General features: G+C 39.5%; 1 protein-coding gene across 1 annotated transcript in view; it reads right to left on the minus strand.

The window, feature by feature from the left end:
* The window catches only part of LOC117529694 (myocyte-specific enhancer factor 2C-like), a 64362-nt gene extending 53149 nt beyond the window's left edge, over positions 1–11213 (minus strand). Inside the window, 2 exon segments of the mRNA XM_034192540.1 lie at positions 4659–4752; positions 10993–11213. The gene's annotated coding sequence lies outside the window, so the exon portion shown is untranslated.
* Positions 11214–23235: the final 12022 nt, after the last annotated feature.

The following is a 23235-nucleotide window of genomic DNA, read 5'->3' on the forward strand; positions in this document are numbered from 1 at the left end:
TCGATGAATCTGATGGGGTTTCGCCACGATTAATGGATTAATCAGATTAGCAGGGAATTTTTTTAAAATGTGCCAGGGAAACAATTTTTCTCTCCTTCCATCACTTTATTTAACAACAGAACATTATTTGAAAACTTAAAATACTTGAAAATCAACAAATTGTCAAATGTCCCTTGGCTATTGAAATATAAAATAATAAAGATAAAACAGTTTATAATAAAGAACAAAAATAATTATTTCAAATGACATTGCTTTATCAAAGTGCTGAGTTGCCATAAAACAACACTGAAACATATAAATGTTATAAAATATATGGTGAAAAAAGAGGTATTTTTGTTGCTGCAAATGAGCAATTAGCATAACCAGTTAACCATAAAACCTAAATCAAAAACTGTAGCCTGAATCATATGTGCAACATTCTCTGTATAACTTGTAAACTATGTGGTCATTTCACAATGACACATGTGACTCATGTCTCTTTCTCTAAAATTGTATTGTAGCATTATTAGCTATTATTACTATTATTATTGTTTCTATTATTATTAATATATAAATAAAATTCAATTAAAAATATTATAATTTGTAATACATTTGACTCTTTTACGACAACAAATGCTGAGCCATTAATTATTATACAGAAAACAAATGCACAAACATGCTGAAATGCCAGCAGCTTAATGCTAACTTTAACACTGAAAACGCCATAGACATGCTAACGTGTTAGCATCTGCGTTAGCATAAAATACATCTATCGACTGTTTCAGAAGACCATAACAGGTCAGTTTAACATAAACAAGTAAATATTCCTCACAGACATATGCTCTTTAGGGTTTTAGTGGGGAAAAATTAAGATAAAGCAAAATAAAACAAATGAAACCAACAAAGCAGCAGCTCGAAGCACTCCTTCACTGGTTCAATTCTCAAAGCAAAGCTCTGTTGATTATATGGAAGAAACGAAACATTTGCGGTAAAACAAAGTTATTTAGCAACTAATCGATGACTAAATTAGTTAACAACTATTTTAATAATCGATTTTAACTCGATTAGTTGTTTCAGCTCTACCTTTGACCTCCACGTTAGAGATATTACAAGGACTGCTTTCTTCCATCTGCGAAATATAGCGAAAATTCGTCCCATCCTGTCTATGGCTGATGCTGAGACCCTGATCCATGTGTTTATCTCTTCAAGACTGGACTTGCAATCTTCTATTTTCTGGTTTACCACAGTCCAGCATTAGGGCTCTCCAAATGGATCAAAATGCTGCAGCCAGACTTTTGACACAAAGCAGAAAATTCAACCACATTACACCCATTTTGGCGTCCCTTCACTGACTTTCTGTCCCTGTGAGATCAGATTTTAAGGTTCTGCTATTAACCTATAAATTGTTCACGGACTGGCACCTCCGTACTAACTGACCTAATTAAACCTTACGTACCGGCCCAGGCTTTGTGTTCTCAGGGTGCAGGATTACTTTGTGTCCCTAGGGTGAATAAAAGAGTCTGCGGGTCACAGAACTTTCTCTTATTGTGCCCCTGTTCTGTGGAATGATCTCCCTGCGTCAATAAAACAATCAGATTCTGTAGAGACTTTCAAGTCCAAACCTAAGATGCATTTATTTTCCCTTTTGTATGGCTAGCATACAAAAGGACTAGCATAGTATGTTACTACGCTTTTTACCCTTTTAAATTCATTTTATTAGGAAACGGAGCATGCCGCAGCCGCAACTTTATCTAAATTCTGGATCTTTTAATGAAGCTGTCAATAAAAGAATATGTCAGCCTTGTTCACTATATTCTTCTCAAAAGCACCGCGTTCAATAGGAGCAACGTTTTCCAACTGACAATATCACCAGCCAAACTAAGAGCAAGTACATGGTAAAAAACAAACAAACAAAAAAAACAAACAAAAAAAACCCCCCCAACCAGAGTGGAGGCAGTGACAGACGCGACACGAGCCATTTTCAGCTCTGTCTTGTCAAATGCACCTTGTACGATATGAAACAAGTTCACCAAGTAATTTTAAATATCATACAAACCAAAAAGAGGCAAGCTGAAGAAAACTTAAGGAGTACTGAGAGAGCAACATGAGGTACAGTCAAGCCAAACACAGAGAAATCAGTCCCTGTGTGTGTGCGAGCGGCTGCAGAGAGACGTGTCTGTGTAGGGAGGGGCGCACGCTGTGTGTGACTGGCCAATCACAGAGCGTGAAGACAGTCAGTTACCCAATGAGGATTTTCCTTCAGCACGAGGACAGATATTGATGAGTTTTACTCATATCATGCTCGTACTCATCAAAAATGCTTTATCCGGATACTTGTCTGAAATGAGTATCCGGCTCAACCCTAATATTTATGTATTCATGTTTGGTCCTCCACACAAGGCGCATCATTACCTCTGCCAGCAAAGTTGGGCGGAGGCAATTTCACCTGTTTGTTTGTCTGTGAACAGCCTGGAGTTGTTTTTACAGAGGATTCATATCCTGATAGGCAAGAACTGATTAAATTTTCAAGGTCCTAGATCAAATATCAAAGTCAGGAAAAATCTTGGAAAATTGGAAAAAATCCCTATCCTTTAACATTGAATGAATATTCAAAAATGTATAACTCTGTCAAAAAAGATCAAATCAAATCTCTTTCATATTTGACAGTGTTGTGTAGGATGGTATCCTTTATCTACTGACAGAGTTTAATCTGGATCTGATCCAGATTACAGATTTTGTGGCCATTTAAATTTGACATTTAAACCCTATTTAATGTATATTTTACATTATATCTTAATCAAATGTGCCCCAAACACTTGCATATTTGAAAGTGAGGTGTAGACTGGCACTCACTATCGCCTGACAAAGTATAATCTGGATCTAATCCAGATGACATGTTTTGTGGTCATTTAAATTTGACATTGAAACCCAATTTAATGTATATTTTACATTATGTTTTAATCAAACGTGCCCCAATCATGCTCATATTTGAAATTGAGGCGCAGACTGGCGCTCACTATCGCCTGACAAAGGTCGATCTGGATCTCATCCAGATTTTGGACATTTGAATTTAATATTGAAAAGCCCATTTGATGTTCATTTTGCATTATATCTCAATCAAAAGTGCCTCAATGACTCTCATTTGTGACAGTGAGGTGCAAACTGGAACTCTGAATAAGTAGATTAGTTTGATTGGCATCTGATCTGTATTAGGGATTTAGCAAATATTTGATTTTAACATTGAAAAGCCCTTTTGATCTGTATTCTGTATTATATTTTAACTTATGAAAAGCCAGGAGTTTGACCTTGAAAATTTTTTCCAAGGTAAAAATTTGTGAAATTGGAAGCTAGTGTTGGCAGAGGTTTGCGCTCTGTGAGCGCAGGGCTCTAGTTTAAGGGTAAAATCACCACTACAATCTCAGATTCAGATCTTGACATGTGACCCTGGTCAACTTGATCCAGATTCTTGCAATGAAGCTTAAGTGAAGACAAGGAGTGCCATCAACACCATAACATTCTTGATGGGATTCAGGATCAAACATGAGTGATCAGGATCAAAGATCAGCAATCAGGATCGAATGTTATAGAAGAGCTCAAAGGACAAACTACAATGAAATAGAAGTGTCAACATTCACACAGACGACTGTAGGATCTTGTTGGAGGTATGCATTTTGTTACTGTTTTGCTGGTGATGTCAACAGTAAAACTGACCAAAACAAAAGAAAAACAATAACAAATAATAATGTGGCAGTTGGTCTGCAAAAGTACTCAGTGCCACAACTGAAGGAGCTACTAGAGGCTTGGGACTCTATGATGTACCCATCGTGGATGACTGTGCCAGCTTGTGGTCTCTTCCTCACCAGGGTGGACAACAGACAGTCAGCTCCATCCACAGATGGGTGTGGTATTTGTGCTGGAGACCCTCCTGTCCTGTGCTCCTGTATATTCGTTTTGTGAATTGTTCTGTAATTTATGTCTATAGCATGGCCCAAGCAGAGGGTCACCCCTTTGAGTCTGGTCTGCTTGAGGTTTCTTCCTCAGAGGGAGTTTTTTCCTTACCATTGCTGCTCTGGGTATTAGTAAGATTAGACCTTACTTGTGTGAAGCGCCTTGAGGCAACTCAGTTGTAATATGGCGCTATATAAATGAAGATAAATTAAAATTTAATAAGAAAAAAACATTAAAATTCAAAATAGCAATGCATCCATTAAAATTTTCTGCAGTGACATCTTCAAAACCTTATTTTGTTCAACCAAAACTGAAATATATTCAATTTACACATTAGCAAGTACAGCCAAAACAGAACTTTTGGACGATCATACTTTATTATCAAAATAATGTATTTATTTTCAGCCATTAGAATTAATCGAATGACCAGCTCATGTGGGTTAGCCTAGCTCAAAGATTTTTTTTTTTTATTTTGTCTAGTATTTCTTTTATAAAGTGCTGCTGTACAGAAAGAACACAGACTTTGGTCGCGTGTCGTGAGTCTGTGACAGAGAGAACGAAGTGTTATTTCCACGCACAAATCCAGCTCGTCCTTCTGAACTCATTAAGACACGGTGAGGCGTTCACGGACCTCACACACAGTCAGACGTGAGGAACGACGAATAAAGAGTCCTTATTTATCTGTGGAAAACTCACATCTGTCACACACACACACACACACACAAACGTACCGTAACTTACCGCTCCACTCCGCTCCACGCACACTTTGTCCGTCCGTCGGTCCAGCGGGGGTTCTCCGGGAGCACGCGCCGCTCAAACAAGCACCTGAGTCAGGACACAGGCGCGCGCGCACATCAACCCAGCGAGGGGCAAGGCAGCGTGCGCGTGCAAACAAACCAAATGATCAAAAGCGCAATCAAATAAAGATATAAAATACTGAGAATGACAGAGGGATATATGTACATCTGAGAAGTTTGTTAAATTTCTATTTATTTTAGTTTTCATTACTGAAATTATTGAGGACTGTGGGGGAGCTTGTCCTATATATATATATATATATATATATATATATATATATATATATATATATATATATATATATATATATATATATATATATATATATATATATATATATATATACTCAACAAAAATATAAACGCAACACTTTTGGTTTTGCTCCCATTTTGTATGAGATGAACTCAAAGATCTAAAACTTTTTCCACATACACAATATCACCATTTCCCTCAAATATTGTTCACAAACCAGTCTAAATCTGTGATAGTGAGCACTTCTCCTTTGCTGAGATAATCCATCCCACCTCACAGGTGTGCCATATCAAGATGCTGATTAGACACCATGATTAGTGCACAGGTGTGCCTTAGACTGGCCACAATAAAAGGCCACTCTGAAAGGTGCAGTTTTGTTTTATTGGGGGGGATACCAGTCAGTATCTGGTGTGACCACCATTTGCCTCATGCAGTGCAACACATCTCCTTCGCATAGAGTTGATCAGGTTGTCAATTGTGGCCTGTGGAATGTTGGTCCACTCCTCTTCAATGGCTGTGCGAAGTTGCTGGATATTGGCAGGAACTGGTACATGCTGTCGTATACGCCGGTTCAGAGCATCCCAAACATGCTCAATGGGTGACATGTCCGGTGAGTATGCCGGCCATGCAAGAACTGGGACATTTTCAGCTTCCAAGAATTGTGTACAGATCCTTGCAACATGGGGCCGTGCATTATCCTGCTGCAACATGAGGTGATGTTCTTGCATGTATGGCACAACAATGGGCCTCAGGATCTCGTCACGGTATCTCTGTGCATTCAAAATGCCATCAATAAAATGCACCTGTGTTCTTCGTCCATAACAGACGCCTGCCCATACCATAACCCCACCGCCACCATGGGCCACTCGATCCACAACATTGACATCAGAAAACCGCTCACCCACACGACACCACACACGCTGTCTGCCATCTGCCCTGAACAGTGTGAACTGGGATTCATCCGTGAAGAGAACACCTCTCCAACGTGCCAAACGCCAGCGAATGTGAGCATTTGCCCACTCAAGTCGGTTACGACGACGAACTGGAGTCAGGTCGAGGACGACGAGCATGCAGATGAGCTTCCCTGAGACTGTTTCTGACAGTTTGTGCAGAAATTCTTTGGTTATGCAGCAGCTGTCCGAGTGGCTGGTCTCAGACGATCTTGGAGGTGAACATGCTGGATGTGGAGGTCCTGGGCTGGTGTGGTTACACGTGGTCTGCGGTTGTGAGGCTGGTTGGATGTACTGCCAGATTCTCTGAAACGCCTTTGGAGACGGCTTATGGTAGAGAAATGAACATTCAATACACGAGCAACAGCTCTGGTTGACATTCCTGCTGTCAGCATGCCAATTGCACGCTCCCTCTATCACAGATTCAGACTGGTTTGTGAACAATATTTGAGTGAAATGGTGATATTGTGTATGTGGAAAAAGTTTTAGATCTTTGAGTTCATCTCATACAAAATGGGAGCAAAACCAAAAGTGTTGCGTTTATATTTTTGTTGAGTGTATATATAGTGGCTTTCGAAAGTATTCAGCCCCTTGGTATTTCACACATTTTAATTTGTTTATGACATTTCAAATACAAAAAGTAAACCAGGCTTCTAAAAATAAAATTTTCTAAAATTATCTTCCTCAAACTGAAAGTAAATCTCTACAACCTGACATATATTAATTAAAAATATAAAAGCCAAGATGATGGGTTGCATAAGTAATGGGCCCCTTTCGTATAATACCTGTAAATAATCAGTTTTATTGCCAGTTTTCTTCAGACAAGTCAGGGGATGGATACATAAACATTTCCTCACTGTTCTCCTTCTTGCACAGTCACTCAGTTTTTAAGAACTGTCTACTCCACACAGATTTACCACAGAGTGCCATACTGCTTATATTTCTTCATAACTGTTGTAAATAAAGTTCAAGGCATATTCAGTGACTTGTAAATGTTCATGTATCCATCCCCTCTGAAGAAAACTGGCAATTAAACTGATTATTTACAGGTATTATACCAAAGGGGCTGATTACTTATGCAACCCATTATTTTGGCTTTTATATTTTTAATTAATTTATATCAAGGTATAGAGATTTACTTTCAGCTTGAGTCTAAGGAAGATAATTTTAGAAAATTTTATATTGAGAAGCCTAATTTACTTTTTGTATTTGAAATGCCATAAAGAAATTAAAATGCGTGAAATACCAAGGGGCTGAATACTTATATATATATATATATATATATATATATATATATATATATATATATATATATATATATACACACTATTGCTCGATTTGTTATACTTGAAATTATTAGAAATGATTGGATGTACACTAGACCTGTTCAAAATGTCAAATGTTACAAAATCTTTTGGGCCACATGTTGTTCTTGTTCCACTAATAAAATAAAAGATCTGTGCCAAATTTTATTGTAATCAGACATTGTTTAGGGGTCCCCTACAAAGCAACAATTTTCCCCAAACAAGCAATGTAGTAATCCAGTAATTCCAGTAATGTTCTCCTCTGGGTGACCAACCAACCACCACTTTTTGCAATTAGAAGCCATCACATGTTGTAAAAGAAAAATAATGGTACCATTGTGTCTTGTCCCGTTAGGGTGACGCTGTCTTGCCAGTGGAGGGAGAGGAAAATGTGTCACTCTGGGGGACCTCTAAATCTTACCTGATTGAGTTAAAATTTGTTCTGCGCCTAGAAAACCCCAAGTGGAACAAAAACATGTGGCCTGAAGTCTCTCACAACTTTTATTTTTTCACTATATAACATGTAAAGCTCTAATGTTCACCCTCTTGATGCAGAAAGTGAAGTGAAAAACACATCAGTCGAAGACTTTATTCCGCTTCACACTATGGAATCTGGACCGCAGAGGTTGGACAAAGTCACTGTCAAGTCCTTCTCAAGTCAAGTCTCAAGTCAGATTGCAAACAAATGGTGGTCAATATTGATGGAGACGTGAAAGTAACTTGATGGTGACTTCATCTCACCTCTGCTATAGCACGTCCTTATTCTTTGACACGTCTAGGCATGTACCCTGTGAAATGTTGTGAGTAAATGAATAGATAGATGAAGCCTGTTTCCACCTCAGGAACTCATGGGGCATTTGAGGGGGTCTGATACCTTTATCTCCACTGCAGGGGCCGCCCTTGAAAAGTCCTTTTCAGGGACTTTTTCAGTCCCTACTCCATGATCTCTACTTCTGACAGGCATTGAAAACCCACTAGAGCTCAATGCTGACTGGCTGTTAACTCATGCAGAAAAAGATGACAAGCAGTAAAAGACAAGTCAGACTAGCAAAAGGAGCATAAAAGAATCAAAACTGTCACAGAATTATTAAGTCACTGCATAGGTACATGAGCCCAGTGGGTCTTCACTGTAATGGAGACAGAACAGATAAGAAGGCCAATTGTGGGGCAGTTCCTGGGAAGGACGTCAAATTCCAGCAGTGGAAACGGACCAATAGGTAGGTCGGTAGGTAGAGTCCACCCCCTATAATGGCAATAAATTGATTGATGGACCAGATCAATACAAAAACAAGTTTTCTTATGAAATATCCCAGGTACCTGTCTGCCACCTGCTGGACATGTCTGACATTGTTACAAGAAATATCTTCACATGCATGCTGGAAATTAGGAGCAGGTGTGATTGGAGTTACATGTCGGGTCCATAAGTATTTGGACAGTGATGTGTTTTATAATTTTGTGTCTGTAGTTGAAATAAAACAGTGAAGATGTGCTTGTAGTGCAGGAATTCAATTTTAATTCAAGGGATTTATCAAAAATATAGGCATTATAATTAGGGATTTGTGTACATAGTCGCATTATTTCTGGAAGCAGTAAGTTGGACATGTGCTGGACAGAGTCAATGTAAGAATTGCAAATTCAATTAATCTTTTTGTTTGTTTGTTTACAGCCAGTTTTCTTTAGGTAAGTTAGTAGATGGATACATCAGCATTTCCAAGTCAGTGAACATGTCGCTGACTTCATTTACATCAATCATTAATAAATACAAATGGTACAGAGGTAAATGTTGTGGAGCAGGTGGTTCTCAAAAACTGGGTGAACGTGCAACATGGAGGCAGGTGAGGGAAGCCACCAAGACACACAGGCAACAGTGAAGGAGTTATAGGCTTCTGTGGCTGTGAGTGGAGTGCACATGCATATGCATGTGCATGTTCACGTTCACGTTCTGTCTGTTCCACCACCAATCACAGCTTGGATTGGAAGAGAGAAGGATTTTAATACAAGATAACATCAAATCTAAGGCCTTCTGGGAAACTGTAAGCGAAATTTAGCATCTTCTTAAAAACAAACAAACGAAAAACTTCCCAGTGACACTCCGTCATGAAGCTATATCACTGGTGATGCAACAGACAAAATCCAAAATCTTGATGAGTGGGTTTTCCTTTAATCTGCTGGTTTAACGTTCCGAGAAATGGTGTTGGAGAAAGAGCTCATGATGCTACAAAGACCTATAATTTCTGCAAATTTCTGCAAGAGAGATCCTTATTTTGTTTTGGAAATAAATAAAGAAATAAATAAATAAAATTCCAAATGCAATGTGAAAGTCTTCTGGTAAGTGACTGAAGTGGAGATGTATGGACAAGGTTGGGTAGGATTACTTTGAAATGTAATCAAAAGTAATCAGATTACAAGTAATCCAAATGTATGTACATACATACATGTAATCCACATGAATTCTTTCAAAGTAATCCTACCCAACCTTGTGTATGGATAGCATGAAGAAGACTTGAAGAATAAACTGAGCACTTGAATTTTCATTAGGTGGCCACAAAGGAGTCAATTGAAGAATTGCACAGGAGTCAAAATTAAAAGATTCTCCAAACATATTGAAAACTACACCACATTATTTGTCTGATCATAAAAATTCCAAAAAGGTATAGTTTGGACTATCTGTGACTGAATTCTATGGAGTTATGGGGTAAAAACAGCAGGAATGGCGACAAAGGTCAGTTTCAGTTCTTACAGGGGTCAAACGTTAAAGTTGCTTCAGTTTTGGTAAAAAGTGATGTAAATTATTGGTTGAGCTAATAGGATTAATAAATGAAATAGTTTTGACAGTGCTGAATGTTTGGTCTCCAATGACAACGTCCATTAGATTCTATGACATGTGACATATGTTACCCGTTAACGTGTTAACGTGTTAACGTGGTAACTAAGCATGATACATGGTGCAAACTGCTCCTTTTAAAACCCTTAGCCTCTGAGATGAATTTTAACAAATTTAAATTTTTCAAAATTCTTACATATTTCACATTTTACTAATTTCACAGCAACATTTTTATTTTGCATGAATAGTTCATAACTAAAATTGTAGTAAAAATTGAACACTTCACAACCACTTTTCTGAATGCTCCAACATTATTATCATTTCTCATGTCATTTATTATGAAATGGTTATATTTCGCACAATGTTAAACAAGCACCAGTGACCTTGATGGTGACCAGACCTCAGCGCTGAAAATGAAAGACGCTGACGAACAAGCTCATTTCAAGCTACACAAAACATGAAAAACAGACCTGCTCCTGAATTGCATCATCTGTCCTGCAGGTGGCAGTGTCAAGCAGATGGCAGACATGGCATGACATGACACATGCAAAACCAGACTCACTTTTTGGATTGATCTGATGCATCAAAGTTAACATACTTCTAATCAGTGTGTCCTGATTATATGCCATTTAACTTCTGCAAGTTCCAGAATGACAACATTTATCCTTTTTGAGTTATTGTGTGAACAACCAAGAGAAGATGGACTCATTCACTCACTCAGGGTACACACCTAGGCTTTCCCAAAACCTAGGAATCCAAATTATTTTATGCCATAAACTGACAAACAAAGTTTCACACGTGTTGCTGGTATGAGTATAGACCACTAAAATTTTTACGTCATCACATCTATCATCATCATCTCCAGCAGATTTGCTAAATATTGTCAATTTTGTGTGGGAGCTTCCTAAAGCCCCCTAAAGGTTTCGGTCCCACTCACCAGTGCTTATTGTTTGTCCTGCCTTCACCTGGAAGGTTCGATCCCACACAGCTCCAGCTGCGGGTTTATTCACTCAGTCCCTCGCAAAGAGAAGAAGAAAGGATTGAAAAAGTGGCCGAAGTGGTTTAAAGCCAGACCAGCTGGCTTCAGAGAGGGCACCCAGAACTGGGCTGTGTTTGGATCTGAGTCCACACAGAGCAGAGGTGGAGTAGAACCTCTTCAGCAAACACACACCCACCATCCCCACCCTGTCACGCCAACACACACACACACACACCAGCGCTCACAATCATCCGCTCACACTCTGTGACCTCCTGTGTCACAGTGAGTCTGTGGAAGTGGCTGATCACCTGTTGTTGTCACTCCTGGTATATTTAGATCTGAAGTGTCAGTGATGCTGCCTGAGCACCTGTGTGTGTGTGTGTGTGTGTGTGTGTGTGTGTGTGTGTGTGTGTGTGTGTGTGTGTGTGTGTGTGTGTGTGTGTGTGTGTGTGTGTGTGTGTGTGTGTGTGTGTGTGTGTGTTTGACAGAGAAGAATGTGTTGCTGGCACGCGGTGCCTGGTGCTGTGGTCCTTGGTCTAAGAAGGTGGGATTACTGTTCCAGAAACCACCGGCTCTACACATTACACACACACACACACACACACACACACACACACACACACACACACACACACACACACACACACACACACACACACACACACACACACACACAGATCAAACCTGAAAGCACGTCCCAGATATCGACACTGAGCATCTGCTCGGTCGAGGATTACGCTCAGCTGTCCGCTCCTGTCATCGGAGGGAGGAAAGAGAGCAACAGGTTTGGTTTTCTTCCATGATCTCTACATTATGAACTGAGGAACACGGCCGACCAACTGAAACAAGCTCGCTGGAAAAAAGCTTGTTCCCAGATAAGAAGCAGGTCCTGAGATTCAGAGCAAATGAGAGCCAACAGGTCACACAAATAAATAATGTAAAGATTGATCCTGACATCTATAGATTACAAGACAAGTGGCCTCTGTGTGTGTGTGTGTGTGTGTGTGTGTGTGTGTGTGTGTGTGTGTGTGTGTGTGTGTGTGTGTGTGTGTGTGTGTGTGCATATGGCTTCAATCACGGAGAAACCAGGGAGAGCTGACATTTGCCGTTTGGTATGACTCCATTAAATTTTGGAGGTGATCTGGTTCCGCATTCTGGATCAAGATTTCACTTTATATAGGCTTTGAAGGATTATGTCAAAACTACTTCACGTATTCTCACCAAATTTACACCACGGATAGATATTAGGCCATGGAAGGCTCTACTGAATTTTGGAGGTGATCCAGATCTGGATTGGCAGATGCCAGACATCTTGGATTGCTCTTGCTTTTAATAAATTTGCAAAAAAACAAACAAAAAAAAAAAACCTTTTTCATGTAGTTATTATGGGGTATTGTGTGTAGAACTTTGAGGGAAAAATGAATTTACTCCATTTTGGAATAAGGCTGTAACATAAAATGTAGAAAAGGTGAAGCCCTGTGAATACTTTCTGGATGAACTTTATAATAATTGAATAATTCAATTAAATGGGAAAGTGTGTCCAAACATTTGACTGGTAGTGTATATATATATATATATATATATATATATATATATATATATATATATATATATATATATATATATATGTATATATACAAAATGAAGGCACTGATGCAGGAAAACCATTCCAGCGGGGGGCGGTAAATCATCTATATATTAAAAGCCAAGTGCCCTCTGTGTACTGTGTGTATGCGTGGATGTGTGTAACTTCAATCATGGAGAAACCGGGGAGAGCTGACATTTGACGTTTGGTATGTTTATGTATTTTGGGTCAAGGATGAACGCTGTGAAAATGGAAAGTTGATAGGACTAAAATTTTTGGAAAAATTAGGGATATTAGGTAACAATGGTGAACAATGGACGCTGATATCAACATTAATCAGTTCCTAGTAACCAGACAAGCTCTGAACAAAGGAAATATCTCAACCTGGCCGGTTGTAAAAATGACATCAACTAAATGTGCCAAATAATAAATACAATTATTCACAAAATTGAATAATTTTAATTTCCTGCACTTTCAGTTAAAATCATTATATAAAAGGGTGATTCTTAGACTTCGGGCACTTATTATGTCCTTTGATCATATTGTGTGAAAAACAGAAAAAAGGGGAAATTTCACACTTTTATAGTTATCTTTACAATGAAAGTGTGTTAAGAAATTTGTTCTAGTAGTCTATGATGACTTTTTCACCTTTTTTCAGCATCATTATATGCAAATATTGCCATTTTGTGCTTGTCCCACACCCAGACTTTTGATCTTAATGATAAAAATGAATGATAAAAAAATGTTTTTTCTAATGTTTTCAAATATCTCTGAATAAAATATCAGTAAAATAATCAAAACATAATTGGGGTATTCAATATCATACAACTGTTGTGATTTTTTTAAACAAAATGTAGTTGTCCCACACTACTGCCGTAATTTCCACCACAACACTGTATTGTCCCTTTAAACAGTTTGTATGAAAGATTGTTTGGGTAGTTTCTATGGAGACAAACAGCGACATCAGAGCACATGTATATAGCGCCAAATCACAACAAACAGTTGCCCCAAGGTGCTTTATATTGTAAGGCAATGGTGTGGTGGAAATTACATTTACAAGGCCAATAGTGCCCGTAGTTAAAGAATCACCCAGAAACGTTACATAATTTATTACCACCTTTGAAAAAAGTCAGCTACCTATTTTATAATCATCTAGAACCCGTGGATCCCCACGGGCAACACACTAGTTTACTGCATTTTAGGCCTGCAACACATTCTTAAAAAAAAAAAAAAAAAAAAAAAAAAAAAGCTGAGACAGGGGAAATTTGTTCTACATATAAGGATTTAATCATCACTTTTACAGCAGGTTCTCGAGATATGTCAGGGGATGGATACATGAACATTTCCAAGTCACTGAATATGTTTTGGACTTTATTTACATCAATTATTAATACAAATACAAACAGTGTAGTACTGTGTGGTAAATAGGGGCAGCACAGTGGATTAGTGGTTAGCACTGTTGCTATAAGAAGGTCATAAGGTCTGTGTGGAGTTTGCACACACAGGTGAACTGGGACCTTTAAATTGACCATTGGTGTGAGTGTTTGTCCATGTGTGGCCCCACCGTGGTGTACCCTGCCTCTCACCCAGTGAGCGTTGGATAGACTCCATCTCCCCGCGACTCTCGATTGCAATAAGGAGGTTACAGAAAAGGAGCAAAAGAATGAATGTGTGGTAAACAGCAGTCACTCTGCTTTGTGCATGCTGGATTCTGTCAGATCTCACAAGTTAAGCAGTGTAGGTTCTGATTAATACTGTGTGTGTTTCCCCAGGTGAAACTGGAGTTGCGTCAGGAAGGGCATCCAGTGTAAAACCTGTGCCAAAGTCTGATGCACATCTGTACTGGATCTGCTGTGGCGAGCCTGAACAAACAGGAGGCGGAACAACATAGTACCTGAACAGCATGCTGCTAGAAATAGGCAGCTCTCAACAGTTGAGCGACCATGCTGGAAGGAGGTTAGTGAGGGAAGCCACCAAGACACCCAGACAACCCACCCAGAGTTACAGGCTTCTGTGGTTGCGGTTGGAAAAACTCTTTCTGAGTGTAACGTTTGTCTGTTGCATCACCAGTTATACAGCTTCATGATGAAGTGGTACAGAGGAAGATTTTCTTCAAAAGATGCAAAAATATTCAACTGCAGTTTGTCAAATCTCATATGAGAAAGACGAACCCAGATCTGATCTGCTTTCCTGTTTCACAATCCTTCTCTGCTCCACTCCAACATGAAGCTGTGAATGGAGACACAACAGCACCATTCCCAGGCAGCCTCCTTGTGGAGGGTGTCAGCGAGTGTCTTCCACTGTCCAAGTCAGCACAAAGTCAAATCAGTGTGTTCGGAACCAGACGAAGAGATTCATGGTATTTATACCACAGATATAGTGAGTTACTCAAACCTGAAATTAAACATTATTATATTTTGAGATTCCAGGTGTATTATTATAAATCACAGGGTGTTTTTATTTATTATTAGTTATAGAAGCCCTGCGACTTATATGCTAGTGCGGCTTATATACCAGAAATGGTTGTTATTAATAATAGTAATCATAATTAGGGAATCACCCTGTTGTGTCTGATGATTTGCAGATGTTCATGCTGGAATTTACAGTCGCAAATTGAGTTTTACTGGCAACACATTAGCGGAGCCAGTAAAAAGGATATTTGCGACCGTAATCCACCATGAACATCCGCAAATCATTAGACACAACGGGGTTATTCCCATTCTAATCCAATTCCATCGTTTGCATGGTTTATAAGTAATTCGGTTGGCGAATCATTGTGAAAGGGTGTGGTCAGCTCATCAAAGATTACCGTAGCAACAGCATCTTCATGCCGAAGTGGAAATTCTGACCCACAGATTCCTCCATCTCGTCAGCTGCATCAAGTTAAATTCACGGTAAATCCATTAATCAATCCAGTTAAATCCATTAAATCCACACATTTCAGCATCATCGTCGCTGCACTAGTTTCTCTCGCTCTGACAGCGCCATTATTGACACCTGTGCAGCAATGCACAATACATTAAATGTGAAACGGTCGAATATTTTGCCACCGTCTACTCAATATTTTGTGGTTTGAAATCTCACATGATTAACCAATCAGATTTGCAGAAGAAATGTAATTGGATTAGAATATCTGTTTATATAGAAGTTTTCCGTGAATCAAAGCACTGAACAAAATAAACTCCAGTAATCAAAGAATAAATGGCAAAAATAAAAAGTACACTACAGCAATGCACAAAAATCCCTAATTAAAGAGCTCATAACAGAATAAGGTGTGACTTACAGTCCAATTAGACCAGACACTTTTTGACAGGTGCAACTTTTACTCGATTGTGACATATTCTGGAAAATACGTCTATAATATGTAAAAATTTCACTTTCTAAAATGACTTACAAAAATTGCAATTTTTCATATTGTAGCGGTTTTTTATATATATATATATATATATATATATATATATATATATATATATATATATATATATATATATATATATATATATATATATAAATCATTGGTGTTTATTTCTTAGCAGGATTATGTCAAAGGTACTACATGGATTTTGATGACATTTTCACCACAGATAGATATTATTAGGGCATGGAAGACTCCATTAAATTTTGGAGGGGATCTGGATTCTGAATCAAGATTTCACTTTATATATGCTTTGAAGGATTACGTCACAACTACTTCACGGATTCTCACCAAATTTGCACCACAGATACATATTAGGGCATGGAAGACTCTATTGAATTTTGTAAGTGATCTGGATCCAGATTGGCAGATGTCCAAAATCTCAGATTGCTGTTTTTGATAAATTTGCAAAAAAATTAAAAAAAAAAACTTTTTTTCATGTAGTTATTATGGGGTATTGTGTGTAGAATTTTGAGGGAAAAATGAATCTACTCCATTTCTGAATATGGCTGTAACATAACAAAATGTAGAAAAGGTGAAGCGCTGTGATAGATGCATATATATACACATTGAAGACACTGATGAAGGAAAACCCAATTATCTAATGTTGAATGTGTACAGATTGAACATAAAACATTCTTTGAGCAACACTCACTAAGATAGCTGTACGTTCATGCATGTTGAAGACCAAACTTAAAGTGTCGGTTAACAGCTCTCCACTTTTTCTCCTCATGTTCCCTTCTGTCATTCAGTGTCAGAGGCTAAATGCTGTCACATGGTCAGCATTCTTCATCTAATGACTGACATGTGGACCCATGCACTTTGACTTTGGTTACCAATGAAGCTCTTTCAAGATGTAAACATTGCCTTGGTAGTTTTGGTCCTGAAAAAAAAAGTAAGCTGATACTCACGATAAACACTTATTCCAACATTTCAGGTTCAGTACTTTCTCTGCCTGCAGGCATTCCATCGATGAACCCTTCTTTAGATGACAGTGCAGCCATCAGTTATTGTCATTTATTTGTGTTATTCTTTGGTGGCACATGTTCCTCGGTCTGACTCGAGCGCCTCGTTCACCTCTAACATAAACCCATCAGACCCAGTCAGCATCCTCGACACATATTATTAGCATTCCCATCAACTCAAACAATTTCTGTCAATATAACCGAGTGTGCACATGCATTTGTGTGACATGACATATATAAAAAAATTGATTGATTGATTGATTGATTGACATGTAAATCAACATAATGGAGACCACAGGGGGCAACTTGGAGGTTGTAACTGGGGAGGAACTGAGCTGGGTTATTTCTGGAGCATGTGTTGCTCTGCTCGAGGCACAGACAGCTGAGCATGTGTCACTTAAAGTGGGCTCGGCTGTGAAAAAGTTTGCGCCCCATCACGATTGTCTTTATTTTTGTATACTTGTGAAACATACAGTGGTCTTCTCCAACTACTGGGGTCCTCAACACTTAGGCACCTGTGAGATGGATTGAGGACTGAAGAACGTGCTACATGGCCAAAATATCAAAACTGATGCTCCTTTACAATGAAAATGATACGCCTCACCTTAGTCTTTCAAAGTAACCTCTCGTTCGATACAAAGTCATTCCAGCAGAACCCAAGGACCTTCTGAAGAGACCTGGTACAAAAAACATCTAGTCATTGCCTTTGGTCACTGATTAGCGTCCAAGTCTCACAACTATACAGAAAGACAAGTAGCGCCAGGACCCTAAAAAGTTGGACCTTCGTTCGCCTGCAAAGATATCAGCATCACCAAACACCTCTGTCTAGTGACCTCATGACTCCATAAGCTGATCCCAGACACCTTTCAGTCTCAAAGGCTGAGGGCTCAGAGACATGAATGTCACTGCCGAGGTAAGCGAATGCCTCAACAAGTACAACACTTTCACCACGTACAGATGCTCTTTTGATGTCTGAGTCTAGGAAGCTGTTAAAAACACGGATCTTAGCCTTGATCCAGAACAGTCGCTAACCTAGACACTCCAATTCCTCACTCAGCTTCTCAAGTATTGGAAACAGAGTATCCAATGATTCTCCAAGTATCATCTATGAAGTCAAGGCCAGTAAACTTTTCCTCAGGGGAGGTGATGGTCTAGTGGTTAAGGTGTTGGGCTTGAGACCAGAAGATCCTGGGTTCAAATCCCCGCCTGACTGAAAAATCACTAAGGGCCCTTGGGCAAGGTCTTTAATCCCCTATTACTCCCAGTGTGTAGTGAGCGCCTTGTATAGCAGCACCCTGACATCGGGGTGAATGTGAGGCATAATTGTAAAGCACTTTGAGCGTCTGATGCAGATGGAAAAGTATAAATAATATAAATGCAGTCCATTTACCATCTAACAAAAGTACGTCATTGGTCTCCACACCCTTACTCCACCCAGTCCATGCAAGCATTGAACAGTATAGGAGCCAGAACACATCCCTGAGGAACGCTCACAGTATCTATGTATAGGCTGGCTATGATGTCCAGTAGCTTTTTTGGATCTTATGAATTGTTAGGATGTCCCAGACAGCAGTCAGTTTAACTGAATCAATGGCTTTGTGGAAATTAACATTAGCTGCAAAGAAGCACTGACATTATTCACTCTTGTGTTGTGTGAGAACCCACAGGGCTAGAATGTGGTTGATATTTGACTTCTTGGGAGTGAAGCCAGATTGTTCTGGTCGCTGAACAGCCAACCAGCTCTTGCTTGCCTCTATTGGTGGTTGGCTCTCACTGCGGTATTGTATCACTTCCTGTTCCGGAGCACAGCTGTGTTTTTCTGTATCTGTTAGCTGTTTAATCTGCGCAGTTAGATTGATCTAGTTATCTAGATTACGATTTGTTTCCCAGTGTAATCTTTACGTGCCTTAACTAAAGCACTCCTGCTGAATCACCTCTAAATTATTTACACATTATTCACTTTGCGTGTTTTTAGGAATCCGCTAGCTTAGCGTAGCTACTAGCTCTTAGCCGATTTAGCATGGTGGCTTCTCCTGTCTCTCCCGCACTTTTCTGCTCTGGGTGTGAAATGTTTAGTTATTCCTCGGCCTCCTTTAGCAGTAACGGTACTTGTAATAAGTGTAGCTTATTCGTAGCTTTGGAGGCCAGGCTGGGCGAATTGGAGACTCGGCTCCGCACCTTTGAAAATTCTACAGCTAACCAGGCCCCTGTAGTCGGTGCGGACCAAGGTAGCTTAGCCGCCGTTAGTTACCCCCTGGCAGATCCCGAGCAGCCGGGAAAGCAGGCCGACTGGGTGACTGTGAGGAGGAAGCGTAGTTCTAAACAGAAGCCCCGTGTACACCGCCAACTCGTTCACAATTCTAACCGTTTTTCCCCACTCGACGACACACCCGCCGAGGATCAAACTCTGGTTATTGGCGACTCTGTTTTGCGAAATGTGAAGTTAGCGACACCAGCAACCATAGTCAATTGTCTTCCGGGGGCCAGAGCAGGCGACATTGAAGGAAATTTGAAACTGCTGGCTAAGGCTACGCGTAAATTTGGTAAGATTGTAATTCACGTCGGCAGTAATGACACCCGGTTACGCCAATCGGAGGTCACTAAAATTAACATTAAATCGGTGTGTAACTTTGCAAAAACAATGTCGGACTCTGTAGTTTTCTCTGGGCCCCTCCCCAATCAGACCGGGAGTGACATGTTTAGCCGCATGTTCTGCCTGAATTGCTGGCTGTCTGAGTGGTGTCCAAAAAAGGAGGTGGGCTTCATAGATAATTGGCAAAGCTTCCCTGGAAAACCTGGTCTTGTTAGGAGAGACGGCATCCATCCCACTTTGGATGGAGCAGCTCTCATTTCTAGAAATCTGGCCAATTTTCTTAAATCCTCCAATCCGTGACTATCCAGGGTTGGGACCAGGAAGCAGAGTTGTAGTCTTACACACCTCTCTGCAGCTTCTCTCCCCCTGCCATCCCCTCATTACCCCATCCCCGTAGAGACGGTGCCTGCTCCCAGACCACCAATAACCAGCAAAAATCTATTTAAGCATAAAAATTCAAAAAGAAAAAATAATATAGCACCTTGAACTGCACCACAGACTAAAACAGTTAAATGTGGTCTATTAAACATTAGGTCTCTCTCTTCTAAGTCCCTGTTGGTAAATGATATAATAATTGATCAACATATTGATTTATTCTGCCTTACAGAAACCTGGTTACAGCAGGATGAATATGTTAGTTTAAATGAGTCAACACCCCCGAGTCACACTAACTGTCAGAATGCTCGTAGCACGGGCCGAGGCGGAGGATTAGCAGCAATCTTCCATTCCAGCTTATTAATTCATCAAAAACCCAGACAGAGCTTTAATTCATTTGAAAGCTTGACTCTTAGTCTTGTCCATCCAAATTGGAAGTCCCAAAAACCAGTTTTATTTGTTATTATCTATCGTCCACCTGGTCGTTACTGTGAGTTTCTCTGTGAATTTTCAGACCTTTTGTCTGACTTAGTGCTTAGCTCAGATAAGATAATTATAGTGGGCGATTTTAACATCCACACAGATGCTGAGAATGACAGCCTCAACACTGCATTTAATCTATTATTAGACTCTATTGGCTTTGCTCAAAAAGTAAATGAGTCCACCCACCACTTTAATCATATCTTAGATCTTGTTCTGACTTATGGTATGGAAATAGAAGACTTAACAGTATTCCCTGAAAACTCCCTTCTGTCTGATCATTTCTTAATAACATTTACATTTACTCTGATGGACTACCCAGCAGTGGGGAATAAGTTTCATTACACTAGAAGTCTTTCAGAAAGCGCTGTAACTAGGTTTAAGGATATGATTCCTTCTTTATGTTCTCTAATGCCATATACCAACACAGTGCAGAGTAGCTACCTAAACTCTGTAAGTGAGATAGAGTATCTCGTCAATAGTTTTACATCCTCATTGAAGACAACTTTGGATGCTGTAGCTCCTCTGAAAAAGAGAGCTTTAAATCAGAAGTGCCTGACTCCGTGGTATAACTCACAAACTCGTAGCTTAAAGCAGATAACCCGTAAGTTGGAGAGGAAATGGCGTCTCACTAATTTAGAAGATCTTCACTTAGCCTGGAAAAAGAGTCTGTTGCTCTATAAAAAAAGCCCTCCGTAAAGCTAGGACATCTTTCTACTCATCACTAATTGAAGAAAATAAGAACAACCCCAGGTTTCTTTTCAGCACTGTAGCCAGGCTGACAAAGAGTCAGAGCTCTATTGAGCTGAGTATTCCATTAACTTTAACTAGTAATGACTTCATGACTTTCTTTGCTAACAAAATTTTAACTATTAGAGAAAAAATTACTCATAACCATCCCAAAGACGTATCGTTATCTTTGGCTGCTTTCAGTGATGCCGGTATTTGGTTAGACTCTTTCTCTCCGATTGTTCTGTCTGAGTTATTTTCATTAGTTACTTCATCCAAACCATCAACATGTTTATTAGACCCCATTCCTACCAGGCTGCTCAAGGAAGCCCTACCATTATTTAATGCTTCGATCTTAAATATGATCAATCTATCTTTGTTAGTTGGCTATGTACCACAGGCTTTTAAGGTGGCAGTAATTAAACCATTACTTAAAAAGCCATCACTTGACCCAGCTATCTTAGCTAATTATAGGCCAATCTCCAACCTTCCTTTTCTCTCAAAAATTCTTGAAAGGGTAGTTGTAAAACAGCTAACTGATCATCTGCAGAGGAATGGTCTATTTGAAGAGTTTCAGTCAGGTTTTAGAATTCATCATAGTACAGAAACAGCATTAGTGAAGGTTACAAATGATCTTCTTATGGCCTCGGACAGTGGACTCATCTCTGTGCTTGTTCTGTTAGACCTCAGTGCTGCTTTTGATACTGTTGACCATAAAATTTTATTACAGAGATTAGAGCATGCCATAGGTATTAAAGGCACTGCGCTGCGGTGGTTTGAATCATATTTGTCTAATAGATTACAGTTTGTTCATGTAAATGGGGAATCTTCTTCACAGACTAAAGTTAATTATGGAGTTCCACAAGGTTCTGTGCTAGGACCAATTTTATTCACTTTATACATGCTTCCCTTAGGTAGTATTATTAGACGGTATTGCTTAAATTTTCATTGTTACGCAGATGATACCCAGCTTTATCTATCCACGAAGCCAGAGGACACACACCAATTAGCTAAACTGCAGGATTGTCTTACAGACATAAAGACATGGATGACCTCTAATTTCCTGCTTTTAAACTCAGATAAAACTGAAGTTATTGTACTTGGCCCCACAAATCTTAGAAACATGGTGTCTAACCAGATCCTTACTCTGGATGGCATTACCCTGACCTCTAGTAATACTGTGAGAAATCTTGGAGTCATTTTTGATCAGGATATGTCATTCAAAGTGCATATTAAACAAATATGTAGGACTGCTTTTTTGCATTTATGCAATATCTCTAAAATCAGAAAGGTCTTGTCTCAGAGTGATGCTGAAAAACTAATTTATGCATTTATTTCCTTTAGGCTGGACTATTGTAATTCATTATTATCAGGTTGTCCTAAAAGTTCCCTAAAAAGCCTTCAGTTAATTCAAAATGCTGCAGCTAGAGTACTGACGGGGACTAGAAGGAGAGAGCATATCTCACCCATATTGGCCTCTCTTCATTGGCTTCCTGTTAATTCTAGAATAGAATTTAAAATTCTTCTTCTTACTTATAAGGTTTTGAATAATCAGGTCCCATCTTATCTTAGGGACCTCGTAGTACCATATCACCCCAATAGAGCGCTTCGCTCTCAGACTGCAGGCTTACTTGTAGTTCCTAGGGTTTGTAAGAGTAGAATGGGAGGCAGAGCCTTCAGCTTTCAGGCTCCTCTCCTGTGGAACCAGCTCCCAATTCAGATCAGGGAGACAGACACCCTCTCTACTTTTAAGATTAGGCTTAAAACTTTCCTTTTTGCTAAAGCTTATAGTTAGGGCTGGATCAGGTGACCCTGAACCATCCCTTAGTTATGCTGCTATAGACGTAGACTGCTGGGGGGTTCCCATGATGCACTGTTTCTTTCTCTTTTTGCTCTGTATGCACCACTCTGCATTTAATCATTAGTGATCGATCTCTGCTCCCCTCCACAGCATGTCTTTTTCCTGGTTCTCTCCCTCAGCCCCAACCAGTCCCAGCAGAAGACTGCCCCTCCCTGAGCCTGGTTCTGCTGGAGGTTTCTTCCTGTTAAAAGGGAGTTT

Source organism: Thalassophryne amazonica, chromosome 17 (genome assembly GCF_902500255.1).
Source record: "Thalassophryne amazonica chromosome 17, fThaAma1.1, whole genome shotgun sequence".
Classification (NCBI taxonomy): Eukaryota; Metazoa; Chordata; class Actinopteri; order Batrachoidiformes; family Batrachoididae; genus Thalassophryne; species Thalassophryne amazonica.